Source organism: Trachemys scripta, chromosome 3, assembly GCF_013100865.1.
Source record: "Trachemys scripta elegans isolate TJP31775 chromosome 3, CAS_Tse_1.0, whole genome shotgun sequence".
In the NCBI taxonomy this organism is placed as follows: Eukaryota; Metazoa; Chordata; order Testudines; family Emydidae; genus Trachemys; species Trachemys scripta.
This window is the reverse complement of record NC_048300.1, coordinates 80,485,112-80,493,347: the sequence shown is the minus strand read 5'-3', so window position 1 is coordinate 80,493,347 and position 8,236 is coordinate 80,485,112. Positions and strand designations below refer to the sequence as shown.

The following is an 8,236-nucleotide window of genomic DNA, read 5'->3' as shown; positions in this document are numbered from 1 at the left end:
CGGTTCATTCCCCAGTTTGCATCCATCGCAGCTCCCTTAACTGGACTGTTGATGAAAGACAGCCCCCGGCAGGTGCGGTGGTCCCCAGACTGTGAAAACGCTTTCCGGACCCTCCAGACATGTCTTTGCCAGGAGCCGGTCCTATACAACCCAGACTTCCACTGGGGGTTCATCCTGCACACGGATGCCTCAGAGGTAGGGCTGGGGGCGTCCTATCCCAAGAAATTGATGGAGAAGACCACATGGTTCTATACCTGAGCCGAAAAATGTTCCCCCGTGAAAAGAACTACGCCGTGGTTGAGAAAGAGGCACTCGCCATAAAATGGGCCTGTGAAGCCCTACGATACTACCTTCTGGGCGCGCCGTTCACGCTAGTCACGGACCATGCCCCTCTCCGATGGCTGATGAGGATGAAGAATAATAATGACCGATTACTGCGGTGGTATCTGGCCCTGCAACCGTACACGTCCACCATCCAGCATAGGGCTTGTAAGGAACATGCCAACACCGACTTCCTGTCCCGCCTAGGAGGGACGGAAGGGTCTGGCCCCGAAGACCGGGAGCCAGACTTGAGGGGGGTGTGTGTGTAGTGAGTCGGTGTGGCTCCCCGTCGCCCCGGAGGGGGAAGAACCCATCCGGAGGCCGGAGTGGACGGAGCTAGGGAGCTCTAAGCCTGTCCCTCAGGGGGTCAGGCGGCAACCCGGAAGTACAAAGGCTCGCCCTCAGAACTCAGTCAGGCCCCAGCCACCAGAGAGACCAGACGTCTCCAGCCTAGCTCGGGGCTGGGAAACCTCTGCAGCCCTGGGCGGCCTCCAGGAACCGCCAGGCCTGCCCTGCGCCTCCTATCCGGAGGAGCTGCCGGACTTGCCGAACAATCCCTGGCCTGACAAACCCATGGTCCAGGATCTCCCCGAGGCTGACACCAGCCCCCAGGTAGACCCAGAGGGGGAGTGTGGAAGTAGCCCGGGGGCAGCCGACCCCAGTCTGGCTGCAGCACTGCCAGAGCCTATGTCAGTGTGTTGCGGCCAGGATCCCCACTGACCAAGCAACGGGCCTTCTGCCGCTGCTAGGGCCCCGGGCTGGGACGCAGTGGAGTGGGAGGGCCTGCGTCCCCCCTGCCACCCAATCCGTGGGTGGCAGTCTCCCCCTCTCCCAGGCCTGTGGAGGCTTAGGCCTACTACTGTTGCTCAGCCCTGACTGAGGGCCTGAGCTCTTGACTCAGTGTTTGTTGTCCCGCCCTGACCTAGGGCCTGGGCTTAAATAACTTTGTTTACTGTTGCTCAGCCCTGACTGAGGGTCTGAGCCCTGACATAACGTTGGTGCCCGCCCTGAGCCAGGGTCGGGCTGACTGTATCTTTTCAGGATTGCAAGGGCTGCCGGGGGAGACCCTGCAGCCAGACAGAGTACCCTAGCCCCTGTGGGTAGTGAGTCGGTGTGGCTCCCCACCGCCCCAGAGAGGGTCGAGCCCCGGCAAACACTTGTACACCACTCCACACAACCCACACCACATGAGGGTTTGTAGCCAGTTAGTCCACACAGTCCATAGATGCTCTGGACATAACCCTGTCACTCCCCTGGCCCTCCTACCATTTGTGGAACTCATTAGCACATGGGAGAGTGGTGTAGAGCCCACATATATTATCCTTCAGCTTCCTGGCTCTCCTGTATAGTAGAACCACACCAATTTCTTAGCGCTTGGGGCCTTCTGTAGCTAAGGAGAGCACAGAAGAATTTCACCTATAGTGGTTAGACAAAGTTGAAAAGCAAATATGGCTTGTTTCTTCACTGCCTTGCACCTTGTGTTGTCATTTATGTGTGTGCAAAGTGGGTGTAAAACGCTATCAGATCAGAATGGCTGTGTTTTATACGCAGGCATAAATGAATACACAAGGTGTAAGACCATGCAGAATCAGGGCTGGATCTGGTAATCCAGATTTATTATCAAACAGAAGTTACAGGTTTGATATACAAATTACTGGATTAGGTTGTATGGCCTGTGTTATACAGGAGGTCAGACTAGATGGTCACAATGGTCCCTTCTGGCCTTAAAATCAATGAATTTATGAAATTATTTATACCGCAAAGTTTTCTGAACTTGATAGTAGGAATTCTAAGAATTCAAAAACTTTATGAGAAGAATTTCAAAAGGTGGTTTTCGATGAATAATGGTCTGTTCCAAAGTCCACTAAAATTAGAGTGACCAGATGTCCTGTTTTTAAAGGGACAGTCCCATTTTTTGGGACTTTTTCTTATATAGGTGCCTATTACCCCCAACCCCTGTCCTGTTTTTTCACAGTTGGTATCTGGTAACCCTAAGTAAAATCAACAGGTGTTTGGAATCTATGTAGGCTTTTCCTGCTCCTGTGTATAATATTTTTAAAAAGCACTTTGCTCTTTCACTTGTGTTCAAATTTTCATCCAAATTTATAAACTAGCACCTGCCTTCAGCTTCAGTGGAGTTGCTCCTAATTTACACTGGTATAACAGCGCAGAATCAGGCTGACTATACAGAGAAGTGCTAAATACACTATACAAATCAGACTTTGAGGTTGGGAGCCTCAATATCATGTGAAAAATAAACTAAGATTAATAGACTTCAAGGCTAGAAGGGTCCATAATGACCATCTCATCTGACCGCCTGTATAACACAAGCCATAGAACTTCCCCAGAATAATTCCTTGAGTATATGATTCTCTAAAGAGTTATTTCACTTCAAGATGAGTTTTGAACACCTCCATTTGCTGGGTAGGTAGTGAAAGTGGTTGTGCATTTGGAATTACTGAGTGCTTGTCTGAAGTCTGTGGAGATGGATTGACTGGGTAGCCTTTATCTTCACAATTGGAGAATCCTTTCTGTTCACCTAGGCCTGTGTGAAATGTGTTATTGGCCAGCTTGTTCCTGGCTCTGCTCAGACACGTCCAGAAAGGGTGCGGGAGGATGAAGGAAGGACATAGAACTCCATCCCCCTCACGTGCACATCCTTGCTCATGCATTTGTCCCTTGCTTACCCATCTTCAGCCTCCTAAGTATTCACACTTTATATGACACTTTTTTCTCCAGTGTCCTGGGGCTCCTATTTTGACCATATCATTGAATGGAACAAGCATTTTGATGATGAAAATATTATGTTTATAACTTAAGAAGAACTGAAAGAGGTGAGGTTAACTTTATGTAAAGAGTGCTTTATCTTGTGTTTCATGTAGTGTTGGTCACTGAACTATTCAGACATTATCAGTCTTATTTGAATTAACTTTAAGGTGTCAAAGAAACATAGAAGTGAACAAAACTACTTTAGAATAACTAAGAACTAGAAGGAAGATTTTCAAAGGCACAAACATTCCCATTGAAAATCGATGGGAGTTAACAGATTGAATTGCATCTCTCTCTAAAACATATGCTCTAGTTCAGCCATGAGCTATTAGGCAAGAATTACTGGGAGAAATTCTATGGCCTGTGCTTATGAAGGGAGTCAGACTAGATGATCATAATGGTTCCTTCTGGGTTTAAAATCTTTGAACAGTGAATGTACAGAAAGCAATTATTACTGGCAGCTCAGCAATTCTGAAGTTGTTTTTTCCACTACAAAAACCCTGAATCAGTAACATTGACACTAACTGGTGAAAACCACAATATGGCCTAGCTACAATTTAAGGCCTAGGTCCTGCAAACACGCAAGCATGTGAGTTAGTTTACCTATGTGGGAAGCCCCAGCTTGGTACGGATTGCTCATAAGTGTAAAGTGACTTGTGTGTTAGAGGCTCCCCTTATTGGGAGTTAATTCCCAACTCCCATTCATTGCAATGGTGTGAAGGCTCCTTCTACAGCCCTTGAGGGGGCAGGCGGGGGAAGGGATTCACTCAGAAACCACTCCAACACCATTATAGGTAACAAAACCTTGTCAGCAAAGAGTCCCAATGCTTGCCAGCATCAGTCCTTCAGTCACTGGTCTGGGCACTGCTTTGGGCTCTGGCTGATCCTCACATGCGGCATGATGCTGGCTCACAGATGGCCACACAGCCAGACTGCTCCTGGGGCCAGTACCCCAGCCTGGAGCTTAGACTCTCAGCCTGCTGTGTACTCAGGAACCCCTTCTCCAATCAGAGGAGAGCTGGCAGCAGGAATTAAGGGTGGGATTTCCTACCAATTGTCTAGCCAACCAGAGCTCTTGTGAGGGTGGAGAGGCCAGTTTCTCCTGTTTGCTTATTTGCTCACATATTAGGGGTCTGGGGATGAAGCCACCTTTCACAGCACTGATGTTCTGAGAAGTGTGGCTACGTCTATGCTCAGGCCTGCCGACAGCAATTCCGGGCTTAGAGCCAGGGCCAAGGCCGCCCCTGGGGGGGGTGCAGAGCCCGGGGCAGAAGTGACAAATCCCGCACTTCTGGGACCTACCCATCACTTCCAGGACCGACTGCGCTGGCCAATTGCACCAGGCTGTGGGGCCCCCCAAAGCACAGGGCCCGGAGCGGTTGCCCCGATTCGCTGTCCCCTAGGGATGGCTCTGCCCGGGGCAGAACAGTCAATGGGCCCCCTAGAGAGGTCTACCTGACATTTGGGCGGTGCTGCGCCAGTGCTGGCTGGTGCCCAGCTGCTGGCTGCGCTACTGGGTGCACTATTCTGGCACGGCCAGGGCTTCCACATGCCTGCCCGGCTGCCTTCCCCACCGCTGGTACTACCCTGTGCGTGCCTAGGAGCCCTGCAGCCTGCCCAGGTGATTTAAAAGGGCTCCCAGGCCCTTTTAAATCGCCCAGGCCCCTGGGCAATTGCCCCTTTTGCCCCCCCCATCCCCTGTCGACGGGCCTGTCTATGCTTAAATAGCTACTGCAGCTGCACTGCTGTACCACTTCAGCATAGATAGTTACTTCAGCAACTGGCGGGGTTTTCCCATCACTCTAGTCAATTCACCTCTCCGCCAGGCAGTAGCTATGTTGACAGAAGAATGCTTCTGTCGACCTAGCGCTGTCTACACCGGGGCTTAGGTCGGCTCATCCACATGACTCAGGCGTAGATTTTTTTTACACGTCTGAGTGATGTAGCTGGGTTGACTTATCATTTTAGTGTAAACAAGCCCTTAGCCATTACATGTTTGTTAGAAACAAGGCCTAAGATTGTAAATGATAAAGACAGTCCTTAGAGTCTCCATGTATCACAGACATGTGGGGCTTGATATTTGTGCACAGCAAATGAACTGTCAGCGAATCGCCTAAGTACTTAGACATGCAAGGCACACCTAACCCATCACAGGTTTAGTTCAACACCTCTCATAAATGGCTTTTTTGCTGCTTCCACTCCTTCCTTGTGTGCTTTAACACGAACATCTGCATTGCAACCATACTGAAGAAAAAGAAACAGGTATCTGTTTATCTGTAAAAAAAAAAAGCACAGAAGCTAAGTATTGAACTGGCATGGAGCCCAAACTCTGCTTTCACTCCTAAAAGTGGTTTGAGGAACGTTGTGAGGGTGCTTCTGTTGCCAATGCCCTTGCTGTACCTTGCTCTGTTACAAGCTTCTTTTGTAACTGTGGGCAGGTCACAAATGGTCTGATTTGCAGAGGTACTGGGCATCCGTAGCTCCCATGGAAGCAAACAGCAGCTGTGGGTGTCCAGCAGTTCTGAAAATCAGGCCATTAACCTCTGTGAGCTTCAGTTTACTCATGTGTAAAGTGGGCACACTGTTGTTTATACAGCTTCATGAATCACTTTGAAATCTTCAGATGTGAAGCTTTAGAAAAGTATTACTGGGGGTAAAGCAAAGCATTCTAGTTCCAGTGTGAGTCTGGCACAATGACAATGAAACAATGTATTCTCGATGAACAACTTGCCCCCTGACACCTTCTTCCTCTTTTCAGAACCCAAATTTGGGAGTGAAAAAAATAGCTGAGTTCTTCGGGTTCTCCGTGACTGATGAAGAGAGTCAAGCTGTTGCAGACAGGAACAGCTTCCAGACTATGAAAGAGAACTCCCACAAAACCCAGGGGGCACTTGGAAATGTTCTCTTCCGCAAAGGTGAATTCCCAAAGATGCAATTGACAGTCCCCTAATGGCAGATTATTCTCAAACTTCTCTTTGCAGACACCGTATTAAAAGTTACTGGGAGTCAATACACGTCATTGAGGCAGTATTTAAAACATTCATTCCACATTAAAGTACATTCACCAGTCACTCTTCTTTCGAGAAAAACATCAGAAAGATTTTTCAGGTTGGCTCCTCTTTGTTCCTCTCTTCAAAGCAAAGCTCCCCCCTCCCCCCGCCCGTTCCCCAAACCAGTCTTCAACTTGGGGGAAAGTCATTTGTTACATTTCAATCGATAGACCTTCCCCAACAGATACTGGAATCAGTTTGTATGTCACCTGTAGTCAGCCACATTCTTTCATATGTCAGCAATCTACAGCTCCCAAGGATTTGGCCCATGGTATTTCCAAGATAATTTATAGTTCTGTTTCTGCTCTGCTTTTCCACACCCTTTCTTTAAGAAGCAGCTTTTATTGTAGCTTCCAGCCCTTCTGGGAGGAAAGAATATGCATGCATCCCCAAAATAACTTTGGATTAGGAGCAGTCCCACAGTAATACTATTTCCCTTCTATCCTGCCATGCCAGATAATCAAAAGCATGTAACTGGTCCACAGGTATGTTTCACCCACTCCTAATTAATTATCTGATTTCCTTAAGCAAGGTGCATGCACTTTCTATGGGCCCGAGTCTGCCACTCCTACTCACTCTGCATAGTATCTTAGAAAGTCGTGGCGTTAATTTAAATAAGATTACTCAGGGTGTAAGATATTACTCATCATAATGGTGTGACAATGAGGTCTTTTATTTACTGCACATAGTATTTAATGAAAAACATGATGGCCACACTGAAAAAAAAATATTTTGTAGCTCATTAGCTTAAATATTTCCTTTATTTAAAATGCACTGGCCAAAGAAAAATCTTTCTGTAATAAGGTAAATGTTCTCTTGAAGAACCTATTCCAGTGGCGGAACTAATAGGAGGGCAAGGGGAACAACCACCCCCTGTGGCCTTTAGGTGTATGTGTGGTATACGCGCTGAGTCCGTGGGCAGGGGAGGGCCTGAGGGGGGCAGGAAGAGGTGGAGTGAGGGTGGGGCCGGGGCCTGGGAGTAGAGTGGGGGTGGAGCATCTGTGCCTTCCCAAGCATATTATGCAATTGACAAAAGGAGGTGTACAACACAAATTTTCACATGGGGCTAAAGAGCGAACCAGCTGCTCACTCACCTGGCAACAGCGGCTCCAGTCCCACAGGGCTGGGCCTGGCTCTCTGCTCCAAGCGTTGTAACATGGCACATGAGGTGGTGTGGGGCTGCAACCTTGTGCACCATGTCTGAATGCCACTCACTGAAATTTGGCCCTGCCACTCCTCCATCATGATGGAGGGGTGTCTGGACCAAACCTGAATGCTACTGCGACCCCATGTGACATGTCAACACCCAAAGTGGAGAGCCAGGCCCTGATCTATGGGAGAGGAACCGCTGCTGACATGTGAATGCAGGGCGGAATTGCTCTCCAGCCTTCAACGAATGACCCATCACCCCCACCTTACTGCAAAAAGTGGCTTCACCACTGGTCTGATCCAAACCTCATTAAAGTCAATGAAAAGATTATACTGTCATCAGTAGGCTTTCAATCAGGTCCTTAGTGATCACCAATGTACACTCTAGTTAGTGTAAACCAGGGCTGAAAAGAACCAATTCTGAACAAAAGTTGAAACACTACAGTCTTCGCTACCAGGCAGTGATATATACACTAAAATTAAATAAATATGTTTGCTTGCAGGCAGTGTTAGTGACTGGAAGAACCTTTTTACTCAAGCTCAGAACCAAGAAATGGACAAAAAGTTTGAAGAGTCCTTAGCAGGAACTAAACTAGGAACAAAGATCAAGTATGGGGTGTACTGCAAAGCATGAAAACGAAAGCTAGCTTACTGAAGCACAAAATGATCTGCTTGTTTGCTTTTGTACACCGAAGGAAAAGCCTATTTACTTGATCCAGACTTCTTTGTATGAATTTGTAAACAATCATGTTCTCACTCTCCTTGATTATATTGGCCTCATTAGCACTACAAAAGTGATTTTTGCTCCCTCGGTATTCACCCCTTCTTGTCAACTGTTGAGAATAGGCCACTTCCACCTTAATTGAATTGGTTCGTTAGCACTGACCCCCCACTTGGTGAGGCAACTCCCATCTTTTCATATGCTGTTTATTTATACCTCCCTACTG

General features: G+C 48.0%; 1 pseudogene; it reads left to right on the top strand.

The window, feature by feature from the left end:
- Positions 1–266: 266 nt before the first annotated feature.
- LOC117875486 lies at positions 267–7,923 on the top strand (annotated as a pseudogene).
- Positions 7,924–8,236: the final 313 nt, after the last annotated feature.